General features: G+C 37.1%; 1 long non-coding RNA gene and 1 other non-coding gene across 4 annotated transcripts in view; both read left to right on the forward strand.

Annotated features, from left to right (window-relative positions):
- Gm28905 overlaps positions 1-16,186 on the forward strand; it is a 192,673-nt gene that overhangs the window by 114,154 nt on the left and 62,333 nt on the right. The window lies entirely within an intron of this gene.
- Gm25682 lies at positions 10,853-11,016 on the forward strand. Its single transcript, XR_003949084.1, has one exon. It is a non-coding gene; the product is annotated as a U1 spliceosomal RNA (small nuclear RNA).

Consider the following 16,186-nt stretch of genomic DNA (forward strand, 5'->3'; position numbering starts at 1 on the left):
TCATGTTTATTCAAATATTTTAAATGATTATCAATGAGTCATTTTTCATATACTTGGTTTTTATTTTCTTTCTGTGCTTATTTATTTCAGCTGAGCAGATGAACTTAAAAAACACAAATGCCTTATAATATTTGGGAATTCAAATCTGTTAGTTCTGTTTCATTTATTGTGAAGAATACCTTGGCAAAAACAACTTAGGGAAGAAAGTTCAAAGTTCAAGCCATCAGGGCAGTGAAGTCACAGTGGCAAGAATTCGAATCAGCTTGTCACAACACATCCATAGTAGAAAAAAAAGAGAGAGAGAGAGAATAACTAATGAATACATGCATATTTTCACTCAGCTAATTTTCTCCATTCTTATATAGTTCAGGATCTCCTGCCTAGGGAATGGTACCTCCCATAGTAGGTAGGTCTTCCCACCTCAATGAAACTAATCAAGACAATTCCCCACAGAAATGCCTACAAGTAACTTGATTTAGGCAATCCATCTTTTCCCAAATGATTATAAATTATTTTAATTTGACAGTTAAAACCCACAAAATGATAAGACAAGATTTCCACTTATCTCTTTTCTTATCTTTATATGGTGACGAATGAAATTTAAATATAATTATATTTTATATCAAAGCTAGATTAGTCTGTAGATATATTTTAAAGTATAAAAGTGTTTTAATGAGTGGTTTTGTTCTTTTGCTAGGGTTTCATATTTAGACCAGAAAGCTCTTCTCTTAATGAAGGAGAAATCTTTCTTCATCTAATTTGTGAATTGTATTTAGGGTCTGTTGAAAGATAATGAAATTTGTGAGGTCATTCAGGCTTGGTCAGTTTCAAAGAAAGATAAAATATAATGAAAGTATTCTTATTAACAGTAGTAGCTTTTATCTAATAAAATGAAGATATGAAAAGAGATGTGAGATAATGAGTATTTATTTTCTCTTAAAAAACAGGTAATGGCTGTGTCAGATTAAATCCCACTTCACAGCTCATAGACTTTTGGCTTTGCAAAGCCTAAGGTATTAGCCAGGACAGTTTTCTTTAACATGAAAATAGGGAGAGCTGACATGTGAAATGCTCTTGAAAAACAAATCTCTTAAAAACTCATAGGAGGAGAATTATTTTTGTTTCCTTGAAAGAAGTAGAAGAGGGGGAAAGAGGCCAAGCATAGGGCAGTAGTGTAGTTCCCTCCATATGGAGATACAAATCTAATATGGACTGAAAACTCTTCTCTTAATGAAGGAGAAATCTTTCTGCATCTAATTTGTGAATTGTATTTAGGCTCTGTTGAAAGATAATGGAATTTGTGAGGTCATTCAGGCTTGGTCAGTTTCAAAGAAAGATAAAATATAATGAAAGGATTCTTATTAACAGGAAAACATCGGCTTCTTCTTGACAGAAGAATTACCACTGGAGACATCAAATTCTATTTTACAGAGATTGAGTCCTGATGAACCAAGAGGATATTCAGAGTACTAAGGATTTTGCCCAGAGGCCATCATTCTGGCTTTTACATATTTTGAGTGTATCAGCTGTGCCAGAAGCATTTTATTTCTGTGTGGTCATTAGATTTTATATTGCTGCAGAGACAGATAAAATAAAAATCTTTTCAGAAGAAGCTGCTTACTAGACTTTATGAATTTGGGTGTGAATAGTCATTCTATTTAATAAGTATGATTGTTAACTGTTCTGAAACATAAACAAAATTTACTTCTGGAAACTTAGAGTATAGAGCCAAAATCTCTCCTACTTCTTCTTTTTCCTTTTAAAATTAAGAAGAAATAAGCATCTATAAATGGGAGAGAAAACCATTATAAGAACATAGTTGTATATTCTCATTAATTATAGTGCTCAATTTTGGTTGTCATTTTTCTCCTTGTAGCTTCATTCCATAGCCAAAGATTCTATCCCCTTAATCTCAGACTTATTAAAGAGTGCTTCTTTAACTATAGAAAAGATAAAACAAAGACAAGAAAGAAGTCATCATCAAATAGTTGAACATCTTAAGGTCTGAAGTGCTATGCCAGACATCTTCACATTGATTATATTATTCAAAAATCCAAGAGTCTTAGATGCAAGGTTCATGGCCACCAAAGTCCATAGTTGATGATTTGTTCTGGATAGTTATTAGATCCAACAGGAATCCATTTCATTCTGACGCAAGTGTTCATGCCAAAGTGCTGTGTTCCAAAACACCCATGGAAGGAGTTACAGAGACAAAATTTGGAGCTGTGACGAAAGGATGGACCATCTAGTGATTGCCATATCCAGGGATCCATCCCATAATCAGCTTCCAAACGCTGACACCATTGCATACACTAGCAAGATTTTGCTGTAAGGACCCAGATATAGCTGTCTCTTGTGAGACTATGCCGGGGCCTAGCAAACACAGAAGTGGATGCTCACAGTCAGCTATTGGATGGGTCACACGGCCCCCAATGGAGGAGCTAGAGAAGGTACCCAAGGAGCTAAAGGGAACTGCAACCCTATATGTGGAACAACAATATGAACTAACCAGTACCCCAGAGCTCTTGTCTCTAGCTGCATATGTATCAAAAGATGGCCTAGTCAGCCATCACTGGAAAGAGAGGCTCTTTGGACTTGCAAACTTTATATGCCCCAGTACAGGGGAACGCCAGGGCCAAAAAGGGGGAGTGGGTGGGTAGGGGATTGTGGGGGGGTGGTTTTGGGGGACTTTTGGGATAGCATTGGAAATGTAAACGAGGGAAATACCTAATTAAAAAAAAACAACAAAGTGCTGTGTTCCATTAAGTAAACTTTAAAGCATTTCTATGAAGTCTGAGTAGCTAGTTACATCAAAATATTATTGTCAAGATTAAAGAGACCCCATTTGTGTGGATGTGCCTTATGAAGTTCGATGTACCAAATGATTGATGTATTGCAGATATATAATTAAACATTTGGAATGACTCCATAACTGAAAAAGATACCCTTAAGTTACAGTTGTCTCAAGTGTGGTCAAGTTCACAGGAGCTATCATAATGAACATGGAAACTAAAAATACATTAAAATACACTATATATATATATATATGTGTGTGTGTGTGTGTGTGTGTGTGTGTGTGTGTTTGTGTGTATGTATATATATATGCAATTTTGAAAATTATTGCCCAAAGCATATGCATATAAGAAACTAGAATATTGAATGGGAGAACTACTGTTGGAATTATTATACTACTGGCTGATTATTTGGAAACAATGTAAAAAATCGTATGGTTTTCAGAGGGCTATGTTGCTAGGGCCTATCTGTGTAATATCTGTGTAAGTAATACTTAGGGAAAAAAGACATGTGTCAGTGGGTATTAAAGTATATTATTTTTCTTCAGGGCTATTAGGAAAATCTTTCTATGTATTACTTTTCTAAAAAGGGAGAGGAGAAAAAAAATGGAAAACAAGCAAACCTTCACCCTTCAAAACTGTATACCTTCATTCACATGTAGTAATCTGACACAACCAACTTTTCCTGGCTTTCAAGCCATTTGCAAATTGTCTGGCTATCACTCACCTTGTTTCATCCTTGCCTACACATTTGTCAGCCATCAGAACCACCTACAGTGTCTTCCACTCAGAATAGCACAATTGCTAACAAATCCCTTTAAAGCAAAAAATAAATGTGTGCAGTCAGGTGACGCCCTGCCTTTCTCCTCCTTTGCTATGGCTGGGGCCCACTTGGCACCCAGAGTCCCACTGTCCAGATGGTGTGCTCCTCTCTGCTCCTCTCTGCTCCTCTCTGCTCCTCTCTGCTCCTCTCTGCTCCTTCTCTGCTCCTCTCTGCTCCTCTCTGCTCCTCTCTGCTCCTCTCTGCTCCTGCTCAAGCACATTCCCTGCCAAGGCACCGAGTGCCAATTTTCTGGTGAAAATCTGCTTTACAGAGAGAGAGCTGCCCAGGTTGTGTCACCTCCCTTGTGGTGTACATACAACTGGAACTATGGTGAGTCAGAGGCCAGTGGCAGAGAAGAGGAAGAGGGCAGGAAGACATGAGACTTGCATGAAAAAAGGAGAATTATTGAAATGAAAGGTAGTCACCCCTGTGAACTTAGGTAAATTATCTCAACTCTCTAGTTTTCCACTGTCTCCTTGCTAAAATGAAGGCACTGAAATGGGTGACACGCTACAGCTCTTTGCCTCTAAAATTCCATAATGTTCTGTATCAAAGCAATGATTCTATTCTGACCAGCCAGCAATTTGGGGGAGGCATAAATAAGTTTCAGATAAATGTGGGAGGTAGCTTCTTTATAGCAAAACTAGGTCTGCCTGCTGACATATTTCAGTGAGATCCTAATTTTGGATCCTCATGTTCTAATGTTAAGAAGTTTTCTAGTCAAGTGAAGATTTCTTGTGACTTAGACAATTGCTACAATGCTGATACAGAAAAAGATGATTTAATGAGTTTTACTATAATTTAGGTGTTAGGGACATGGTAAAGAACAGTCTGGAGTCCAGTGGTCCCACAGCAATGAGTGATGGCTCATCTCAGCAAAATTCAGGCAATCTTTTCACAACAGTGCCAAATCATTGCAATATGGCCTTCAAATAATTTTTGCTAATATGAGCCTGAAAGGCTCTTAGTAATAATGTCTTGGCCTTCTAATTTCCTATAGTAGCTATCCCAGCAGCTATAAATACTTGGGAGTTTAAAGGAGCAGGATTTGGAGCTGTACAGGGTTCTAAGAACTTCCAGGAAAGAAGCAGTCTGTGGGTGGTCACTGGGTTGTGGCTCAATTCCATTGCTATCCTGTGTGGTTTTCAATATTTTCTTGTAGTTTGCTTTATGTAGAAAAGTATAAATCAGGATAATGCTTGAGATGAAAAGAAAATATCAGTGGTTTTATATTTTGGCTTACTCATATCTAGGACATGAATCATTCCTAATAACAATTTTAAAAATATAATTAAAATACATCAAACCAGCCTTTTCTGCCACTTGATTCAATATGAGTAAGGAAGGGTATATGTGGGTCCTGACAAGGAAACAGTGTTTCCTTTTCTGGCTATGCTGTGTTCTACCTGTGAACTAAAATAAATGAGTGCTCCTTTGTTTCCTTTACTTTTTATATAATGCACATTTCATTTTCTATGACATGTATACTACTGTGCATAAGAAAAGCCCAGGCTATAAGAGCCATAGAAAGCTTAAAACTGGGAAAATTTGGATATCAAATGTATGCTACTTACTCAGGTGTTATCTTGCTCATTTGTCTGTTGATATAGTTGATATAGATTATCACAGGCTGCCAGATTTATTAAGAAAGGAAATTTATTAGGCAAAATACTCTTGATGTTGATCAGTATAAAGCTGGAGACCAGGATACCAACCGGGAGGGCCTTTTTCCTCTTTCTGGCAGAAGATACTGCATGGCAAATGGGAAGGGGAATGCATGTGAGACTATTTGTTTTACAACAAAGCATCCTCTAAAAATAACCAACTCACTTCAGGGAGAGCTTACTCTTGAGAGAATAGCTTTAGCCAATGAATAGAGATGGGCTCCTTACTATCTGAGCACCTTCTATTTTAAACCTCTTCCTAACCTGTTTTACTAGGCATTAACTTTTCCACAGATGATATTTGGGGGAGGTGTATAGTAAAATTATTTCAGGCTTCCATAATAAATTACCATAAAGTTAGTGGGTTAAACAACAGAAATTTATGTTCTCAGAGTTATGACAGTGAAGTCCAAAATCAAGGATGCAGAGAGAAAAGGGGAGAGAGAGAGAGAGAGAGAGAGAGAGAGAGAGAGAGAGAGAGAGAGAGAGAGAGAGAGAGAGAGAGGAAGAAAGAAAGAGAGAGAAAGAAAGAGAGAGAAAGAGAGAAAGGAGACACAGAGGGAATGAGAACCACTTTAGTGGCTCTTTCATGATGATATTAGTCCTATTACTAAATACCCTGCTTTTATGATCAAATCCTTAGAGTCTCCATAACCAAGTGCAGCCACACTGGGCATTTGAGATTCAACAATTTAATTTCAAGCACAACTATTTAATTCATAGCATACATACCCTCTAGGAGAAGTACAATACAGACTTTTGTTTTGATTTTGAGATAAGGTCTCAAATAATTCATTTAGGCCTCAATGACTCCTGATCTTCCTACATCCACCAGAGATTATGGGCATATGTCACCAAAACTTGTATGCAGTGTTGGGATTAAATTAAACCGAATACGTCTTGTGCATGCTGGGTGAGCACTGTATAAACTGAGGTATATTCCTAATTCGTTATAATATTAGAGGTAGTTTGTAGTATAGTATGGTGTTTGAAGTCATTAAGTCTCACTTTGAGCTATGGTTTTGGCCTTAACTGTGTGACCATAGGTGAATTAATTTTGAAGTGATTTGTCAAAGATATTTTGAGTATCAGCTGGGTTATATGTTAGTGACTGATCACAGAGTTACAAATATAATAAAAAATAAACTATGTTGTCCATATAAATCCTTAAAGAATACAGACAGTATTTGCCAAATGCTACTTAGATTCTGTGATTATCCCCAGAAATCAGTTGGTATTTTAATGGACCCTACTTTAGAAAATATCATACAGTTTTTATAGTCAGAGGGTCATCTCCATGGTTACTAAATTCAACATGCACTAGTATCTCTGAGTAGAAGGAGGGCTGTTTTAAGATGGCATGGTTAATGTAGCTGGATGTCACAAACTAGAGAAAACCCCAATTGTTTACTGGGTAGTGGTTTTCAGCCATGCCATATAATTGGTTCCCTCATGTTACCTTCAGGGCACACATTATCTCTGAAATTCTCCTGGGTAACAAGGGGGTTTCATTGTGGTTATCTATTGGAGATTCAGTTCATAACTTTTAGTATACAATTGTAGAGTGAGGTAGTTTTCTGTTTCCTTCATCAACAGGAAAATTCATTTGTTGTATGCTTTTCTTTCAGTGAGCCTATTTACACTAATAAACACAGGCTTTCACACCTAGACAGACAGACAGACAGACACATGCATGCATTTTGCATGCGTGCGCGCACACACACACTCACACAGACACACACAGACACACACAGACACACACACACACACACACACACACACACACACACACACTTTTCAAAGCTCATGAAAAATGTTTGAAGATCAACCACTCTAGGCATAAATCTTAAAATCTACTTTGCTCCCTTCTAAAGGGAGATGACCCAGCAGTGTCCTTTTGTTTAGCAACATAGAGATAACATCCTTTAATTCTTTATTGATTTTCAAATTAATTTGCTATCAGAACTATCAGAAGGCATCTTACAAATTGTCTCTGGAATCTCCAAAAGGACTTCAAGTACAGTCCCTCATGCTGAGAGATTTTTTCAATCACTTAAAGATGCTTTGCGCTTCCCAGTTTAATTTTGGTAGCATCAGAATGCTGCAGAGAGCCGTGTGCTTTAGGAGTCAGATGTCAGGCTCTTGTCCTTCCTCTGTCACTAGAAAATAATGGTCACAAGTAAGTCACTGGCAAAATCTCCTGAAGGTAGACAGTTTCTTCTGTTTACTTAGCCTCTGACCCTTAGTATTCTTATTTATGAAGTGAATGCAACATGGCACACAGCAGTAAACCCTCTTTGTAGTTTGTGCTAAAAAATACATTGTTTAACCTACTACATATATACCAAATGGTTCCTTTATATTATCCCATTTCGATCTTCTTGATAAACAATGTCTGTCCTTGTAAGTCCTTGAAGATTGGGAAGCTTTGGTAAATGCTACTTAGTTTTGTAGATTTTCCTGAAAATCAATCTTTTACTGTGACTCTGCTTTAGAAAACATTGCACTTTTCACAGGCAATGGATTGTCTCTGTATATGTATTTGCATGTCTGAGAGGACAAAAAGACAATTCCCACACCCTAAGCACATGTTCCACTTGCCCTGCCCTTTTTACTGCTAGATCTCCTATGGGATGGGATGGGATGGGATGGGAATTAATCCAGTATTATCTATATTTGATAAAAGGTTACATAGATAACCTTAATAAAGAAACATGCAATGTCACGTCTATGAAAAGCAATCTAAATTAAGTAGAATAGTTCAAACTCTGTGAGAAACATTTACAGCTTCTTGATTGATATTAGTCTATTTAAGGGCTATTTTATGTCCATTTCAGAATGCTCTTTGAATTCTTCCCCCAGATTTCAGGGAGGTGTTTTTGTTTGTTTTGTTTTGTTTTGTTTTGTTTTGTTTTGTTTGTTTTGTTTTGTTTTGTTTCTGATGTTGTTTTTGTAATCAGTATTTATTCAGTGTCAGTTAGAATTAAGACAGCAACCCAAGTCCTGTGGGAAGATAGGAAAGAAGAGTATAGTCCCAACCCTTGGAACCTCTTTATTTAGCACAGACAACTTTAGGAAAGAAGCTGGGGGTGACCCCAGCAAGGACACTCTTCCAGGTCTGCAGCACCATTGCTCAACAAGAGTTGGCCCAGCGACAGTCTTGAGTTACTGTTTCTAAGTTGAATCTGAGTAGGTTGGAGGAATTCTAGAAACAGAAACATCAGTGGATTTTAAAGTGATTAGTATGAGTGTATGTATGTGTGAGTGTGTGTGAGAATATATGTGTGAGTGTGTTGTAAGCCTGTGTGTGAATGTGTGTGGGGGTGTATGTGGTGTATATGAATGTGTTAGTGAGTAGGGGTGTGAGTGTGGGTGGGTGATATGTATATGTGTGAGTGTGGTGTATGTGTGTAAGTGTGTATGGGTGTATGTGTGTGGTGTATATGTACAGTAAGTGTGGTGTGTATTTAAGTAGCTGTAGGATGGAGTTTTGTGAGTGTGCCCATACATGGGCAAGAACTTATTTAAGTTGTTCTGTATAGCTTAAGAAAGAAATTTCCAGGCCTATCTGGTTACTCCCTTCTACTCCCATTTTTCCTTTCCTCCTAAAATTTTTCCCAGATGTGGGCAGAAAGGGAGAGGGAAGACTGAAAATATTTTATGGTGTTAGCAGGCAAATATCAAAATCTAGACTCATACTCCTCGGATCTTGATTATATGTCATTAGTACTTTGGACTTGAGTTTAAGCTAATTTATCTTTCTTACATTTTAATCTTATAAAATTGAGCTTGTCCTGAAATGCCAAATTTTTTGTTATACTTACTAGGTATTTGTGACTTGGAAATGTAAAGATTTTTTTAAAAACTATTTTATTGGTTCTGTGATAATTTCTTGTAACATATTTTGATCATATTCACCATCCTTTCCCAACTCTTCTCAAAATTGCCCTCCTTCTCCACCCACCGCACTGTGTTCCATTGAAAATAAAAGCCATCAAGATCAATGTGTGCTACCTCAGTGCTATTAGATGTGTGGCCTTCTACTGAAGTATATGGTTGGCTTATGGGCCTTGTGCAAGCTGCAGACTTGTTACCTAATGTCTCTGGTTCTAACACTCTTTCTATCCCCTCTTGTGAAATCATCCTTAAGTCTAATGAGAATTAAAATGAATTACCCTATAAAAGAGACAAAGTACTCCTACTACATTGATGGACAAAGAAAAAACTCAGTTTCAATAATATATTATTTCCTCTGGAGTCTTTGGCCAAGAGTTTCAATGAACCCCCAAGCATTTCAATAACTTGATGGTAGGACCCTATTCCTAAAGATAGGCTGTACTTAAGTCCTAGAACATATGTAGGTCAACCAATAAACATACCTACAGACTAGCCTTTAGAGTAGCAGAGGAGGCTGTGTGTATGTTACTAGCAAAGAAAAGAAGTCATAACTTTTACCCTGCTATGATTTCTGTGAACTACAATAATAACTAGGTTGGCAAGACATGCCCATGGGTACAAGAGTAGCACAAACATCATGGAAATAGCCAGTCAGTTTCTGATTGTATTTAATTCCCACTCTATAGGATGAAACCCATTCCTGGCCTAGATAGGCCCTAGGTGAGAACCTAACACCATCATTCTCATAAATAAACACTATATTGAAACAACTCCTAATGACTTTTTATTTTGCCTATAGATTCTCTCATCTTTCAGTCCTCATCAGAGAAACTTCTCTCTGAAGTAGATTGTGATTAATAAAGTGAACCACAACGGGCCAGGTTGCAAAGATAAAAAAAAAAAAATGGCAGAATGCCCAGCCTTAAATTGAACATATATGCCACACACCTTCTCCTCAAGGCTCAGGAACTTCAAAACGTTTAATAACACATATTGTTTTTAAAGTAGAACATTATAAAGTGAAGAAGAAAGTTCATTGTCAACCCCACTCAACCATTTCCTCCAGGTCACCATAGTCCATTAACTCTCACTTGAAAGTAGCTAGTCCTTGATTCACCAAATTGTTTCAAAGAAGAAAATGGAGTTTTTCTTTCTACCTGCACAGTATTTCATCACTTAACAACAGTATATTGTACAGTTAAAAGTACCTGAAAGAGGGATTTTTTTTTAGTGTTTCACCATGAAGTGATGATGCTTAAGGTGATAGAAATGATAATTACCTGTATTTGATCATTATAAAATGTATACATGTAAAATACCACAACACAGTCCACAAATATGCAACATTAGCAGTTATTACCTAAATACAATATGATAGGTTATTAAGATCTTTGGACCCTTGTGCAAAAGCCCAGGTAATCTGTCAGATTGTCAGAAACAAAGGAGGAGTGTTTGCTTCTTGATTTTCATTGACCATGACACAGGGAAGTGCAGACAAATTAACTTCAGCATAGTTTTATTGATTCGCCACTTCAACTAAAACTTAATTTTACTAATGGGGCACAGGTGATGCATGCTTTTAATTCCAGCATTTGAGAGGCAAAAGAAGGTAAAGCTCTGAGTTCAAGACCAGAATGGTCTACAGAGCAAGTTCCAGAGCAGCCAGGGCTATGCAGAGAAATACTGTCCAGGGGAGATACCATGATCACGAAGGTGGTTTTCCCAGGTCGAGGCTTATCCATTGCACTCCGGATGTGCTGACCCCTGCGATTTCTCCAAGTGAGGGAAACTCGACTGCATAATTTGTTGTAGTGGGGGTCTGCATTCGCGCTCTCCCCTTTAAAAAAAGGAAAGAAAGAAAGAAAGAAGGAAAAAAAGCGAAAAACTAAAAGTTAGTAAGTAAATAAACAAATAAATAAATAAATGTTGTAATTTAATTTACTATTTTATTTGTATACGACCACTTAAGACTGTTCTTATATTTAGAGATTGCAATTGCAAATTCTTTTCGTTCTGCGCATTGTTATCAAGATCAGAATCAGGAGACAATATATTCATCTTGGGCAGGTTGGTGCTAACAGTTTTTACCTTCACAGGGTGTGGAAGGGGAGAACCAGTATCTTTATACCATCATCATATAAAGTTAAGGCATGGTTTTCTCTTGTTTCAAAACCATCAGTCACTTTGGGTTTTGGTTTTGGAAAACTGACTTCCCCTGTAATCTTGGCTCAGTTATGACTTCAGTACTTCTGATCTGAGTTTTTACTAATATTACCACTCTCCTCCAACAGTCATTTGTCCATTCATTAAGTTGTCAATACTTTTTGAATGTTCATTCTATTCTTGGCCCTGAGAAAATGAGTAAGAAAGGCCCAAGTGCTTTGCAACTGTGTTTTTCTTTTAAAAATATCCATAGCTGTTCTTTTCTTTTAGTTTTCTTTTGCTTCTCCTTTTTATCATTTGCAATTGCACTCAAAATTGCATTTTTTGAGAACATCATAACACTTTTGAGTCATAATCTCTTTAGGAGTCTCATACTATGAATAATGCATATCTTCTCTCTAAACATTCTGCAGACGTTCATGGAATGTAGGGTGCACGATTCATGGTGTTCAGCTTTCATTTGGAAAAACTAAAATTCAAGACTCCATGGTCACTTTCTGTTAAAGTTCACATTAGTGTTACCTCATCTCTCCTGCTTATGTCAGAACTAGGCCAGAGTGATAGCTTCTTTGTCTTCCTAGAGATTAAATTGTCATTAAGGACAGTTGGGAATCTGTTACATAGTTGGTTTTGAGCCAGGTAAGTGTTTGGCCAGCACATGGATACCTGAAGCCTTTCTTTCCTTTCTAATGCCAGTGAGAACAGAAGATTCTCCTTTGAGAGGGTGTAATTGCTAAACCACTATGGGCACACCATGATGGCTAACAGCATTAATGCAATGCTTTCTAATATAATGTGCCTTTAAGATGTAGCTATTTCTATGCAAAGTTAGGCATCTCAGACTTCAACACTTTCTTCTGCCTTTTAAAAAGTTTGTTCCTTGTGGATGTGCCACATCTTACTATTACCTTGTACTAATTGAGAGATTAATCAAATCTTAGTCATGATTTCATTTCCATACTTATTTCCTTTTTGGGCATGGTGCTGGAGAAAGAGATGAGAGTTCTATATCTTGATCTGTGGGCAGCAGAAATGAAACTGTGAATCACTAGACAGGCTTGTGCTTCTGAGACCTCAAAGCCCACCCAGCCAGTGATGAATGTCCTCCAACAAAGCAACACCTACTCCAATAAAGCCACACTTCCTAATAGTGCCACTCCCCATGGGCCCGAGGGAGCCATTTTTGTTCAAACCACCACAGTGTCTATAATAAGAACAATATTAAAAGTTTTCTTGAATGAACAATAATCTGTTAGGCACTTTCTCAAGCATGTTCAGGTAGAATAGTAAATTCGATCTTTGTAATTCAACTGAAACAGAAAATGTCAAGAGTCGGATTGTAAATGGAGAGAGGCCACAGCACTCTGGCAGTGGCAATTTCAGTGGTTAAAATTGATCATTTATTTCTGGATAATTTATATTTTAGAGAAGACAGAGATGAGTAAATTAACTACTTTCAAATAATATGTGTTACAAAGATAAAAAGAAATATGCTTTTCTGAGATGACCCAGGGACATTTTTTTTTTATTCTCAAGGACTGTATCTATGCATCAGCCAGGATATTATAAAGTGACAGTAGTAGAAACTGAGTCCAGAATATTAAATAATATGGAAATTTGTTGTCTTATGCAAATACAGAAGCACTGAATTGACAAATTATCTAACAACCCAAGCACAAGAGAAAGCAGAGGTTCATAGATGCCTGCTCCAGCATTTGGACTAGCTATCCCTCTGCCTGAAAGATGGCTACAGCATTTCTTCCTGTTGTATCCCTACATGTCTTGTGCAAAGCCCTCAGGGGAAAAAAGATAGATCAACCCATTCTTCTCATCAATTTCTTTATCAGCACCATTCCTCTTGTACCTTAGTGTCAAGATTGCTACTCAGTGAATGGCATCTACCCTAAGGCTTAAGTTTTAGAACAATTAAGTCCTCAGAGTTTGAATCAATTTTCCTAAGTATATGAATGAAAACCAAAGGCTAAATATTAAAAAAAAACAACTTAGGGACAAAAAGTGGGACAGATCTGAGTGGGCAGCCACTGCTGGCCATATGAAGCCTAGTCTTCATTAATGAGGAGGCAGGGACACGAGGAACTGGAGTAACAATATGCAAGGGAAGCAAACAAGTCTGAGTTCTTGAGATTGAAAAGTAGCTCAGCAGGATCGTGGAACGGAAAGATGCGTAACTGCTACATGGTCCCTTGATATTGCAGAAGGGGGAATGAGATTAAATGGGAAGTGTTGAGGAGGTATTTAATTAACAGTAGGCTCAGGAGCTGTATTTGTTTGATCACGTAACACATTTGTGTTTTCAGTTTTTTCATCTAGCTTTGTAGATTACCTAGTCAGTGTATCAGCTTTACCTTCTTTAAAAACCATGAATTTGTTGAAAGATGTAAAATGAGAAAAGAAAGATGGCTCAGAATAGATCAAAGAACATAATAGAGTGTGGTGATGAGCGTTAATTGTCAGCTAGACACACTATAGATTCACTTGGGTGACGGGACTCTGGGAATGTCTGTGGAAGATTATCTCGATCAGATTATTTAAGGTGTCACTCTGGGTGCCACCATCCTCTAGAAAATGGTTTGTGAGCTGAGCACTGATATACATTGTTCTCTGTCTGCTTCCTGATTGTGAACATAGTATGATTTGCTGCTCCAAACACCTTGTGCCTTGATTGTCCAGACAGGAGGGACTGTATTCTTGAGCTATAAGCTGAAATAAGCCCTTTCTCTACTCAGATGCCTTCACCAGAATGTTTTTCACAGCAACAAAAAAGAAACAGATCTAGGTAGATGATCAATAAATATGAGAAGTCATTTTTTTCTTGGTTCTTCTCTTGCATCCATTTTAAAGTAACTTCTTCCTGTCCTGTGCAAAACTGGATGTGAGAGATAATGGAGAAAGGCACAGGGTTTCAGGAAGACTTTTGAATGGGGTGGAAACTCTGATCTAGGGAGGTGGTGCCAGCAGAACTTAACTCCCTGTGTTTAAGCTTACAGTTAAGAGAAGTAGAGATCATGAGTGTCTGAGTTGGAAATCTGGAGAAAATGCTGTGCCTGTATCTGAGATAGGGAAGAACCCTGTTTGTTCAAAAAACTAAGAATTTCATGAAACAAAAATGCTTAAGAACTCTGCTTTCAAATTCCTTGTTATAAACCCATCCATTTTCTGAAGAGAAATTTCCTGTTGTTGTCCCTGTCTTCATTGTAAGCTCTCAATTTACATACTCAGTTTGATGATAAAACAGTTGGTGAAGACGATCTTCATCAGACTAGTTACCCCAGAGCAAAAGTGTGAGCATCATAGACTTAGCACTGACTTGTGAGTATGTCAAAGCCCAGATGCTATAGTTTATGAAATTTCCTGAGGAGTGATGTGCAGTTATTTTTATCCATTCCATCTCTTTCCTATTAGAAGTTAGCACCTAATTTTTCTTGAAGGTGAAAGTAACATTAATTTCTTTTGTTTTTTAGAATCAAATTGAAAAGCAGACAGAATAGCCACTCCTGTGAAATCTCACTATAATGGTTTGACATGATCCAGATGGCCTTGTGTGATGGGCAGAAAGCTCCCATCCACCTGTGTCTGAAAATGTCCTATGAAGATATGCTCTTGATAAGCATTGATCTTCTCTCAATACTTAGATGTTTCTCTCACACATTTTATTTAATATTAGTAAAACATCAAAATTTACAAATTCTACCTAGATTTGTTTTATTTTGTTGGCAACAAAACCCAAAGCCTTCCATTTTTTTTCCTGGGAAAATTTACCAAAATAATTGATTAAAAATTACTGTATGTAACTGAGGATATATGAATGGAGATATAATAGGTGGATAAACATATCTCTTACTATATATGTAGAGAGATGGATATAGATGATAGATAGATAGACAGATAGATAGATAGATAGATAGATAGATAGATAGATAGATGCTGATAGAGACAAAGACAAGCAGGCAGTCAGAGAGGCAGACAGACAGACAGACCGACAGAGAACAAACTGACATATGGAAATGTGAGATGTTTGCCATGCCACTGGCATTCACTCACTTAGTTTTCTTGTACCATGAATGAAGTCTTTTACTTTTCCTTTAAAACTTACTATAACACAAAGAATTTTTTTGGTAGAAAACACACAAAACCAATGAGAAAAAATTACAAAAATAGAGAGAGAAGAAAGAAAAAAGAAAAGAAAGATATTAGAGTTGAATTTTTAAAAAAAATAAAAAAAATTTTGCAAAGACAGAAACAAAAATTTTAGAATAGAATAGAATATAGTCAAATATTTCTGAGGCATCTTTTCTTCCTACTCCATGTCTTTTTTTTTTTTTTAAAGATTTTTCTATGCAGAACATTTTTCAGTGTCAATCTTTCTAACTTCAACATTAAAAAGCTTGTTGTTTTTACTTCCTGTCAGTTCCAAATGGAAAATAAGCCCATAAAGAACTCCAACTGGTGGTTTAAAGTGGAAATCTACCTGCTCCCAAAGCATTGGGGCAGACTAGTCAAGGGTGTGCAGTCCCAGAGCAGCTCCCAGTCATAGCCTTTCTGGGAGCTAAGGTTATACCCGACAGAGCAAGAGATGCTCTTCTGGGAGGATGCCTGGCAGAATTAAAGGAGAAGAAACCACTGAATAAAGCAAGAATAATGACTAAAAAGCACACTTTCAAGATGGCCAGAGGAATAGCAGCTTAACTTAGCACCAGGGAATAGAGATGTACTAGACCCAACCCTCTCTCTAGTTCTCCATCCCAGTTAAACTCATTTTAAGTGATTTTCTTGATAAATTTAGATCCCTAACTCAAGATCAGCACTTTTCCAACAATCTAATCTCA

The sequence above is a fragment of the Mus musculus genome, chromosome 10 (assembly GCF_000001635.26).
Source record: "Mus musculus strain C57BL/6J chromosome 10, GRCm38.p6 C57BL/6J".
NCBI classification, from domain to species: domain Eukaryota; kingdom Metazoa; phylum Chordata; class Mammalia; order Rodentia; family Muridae; genus Mus; species Mus musculus.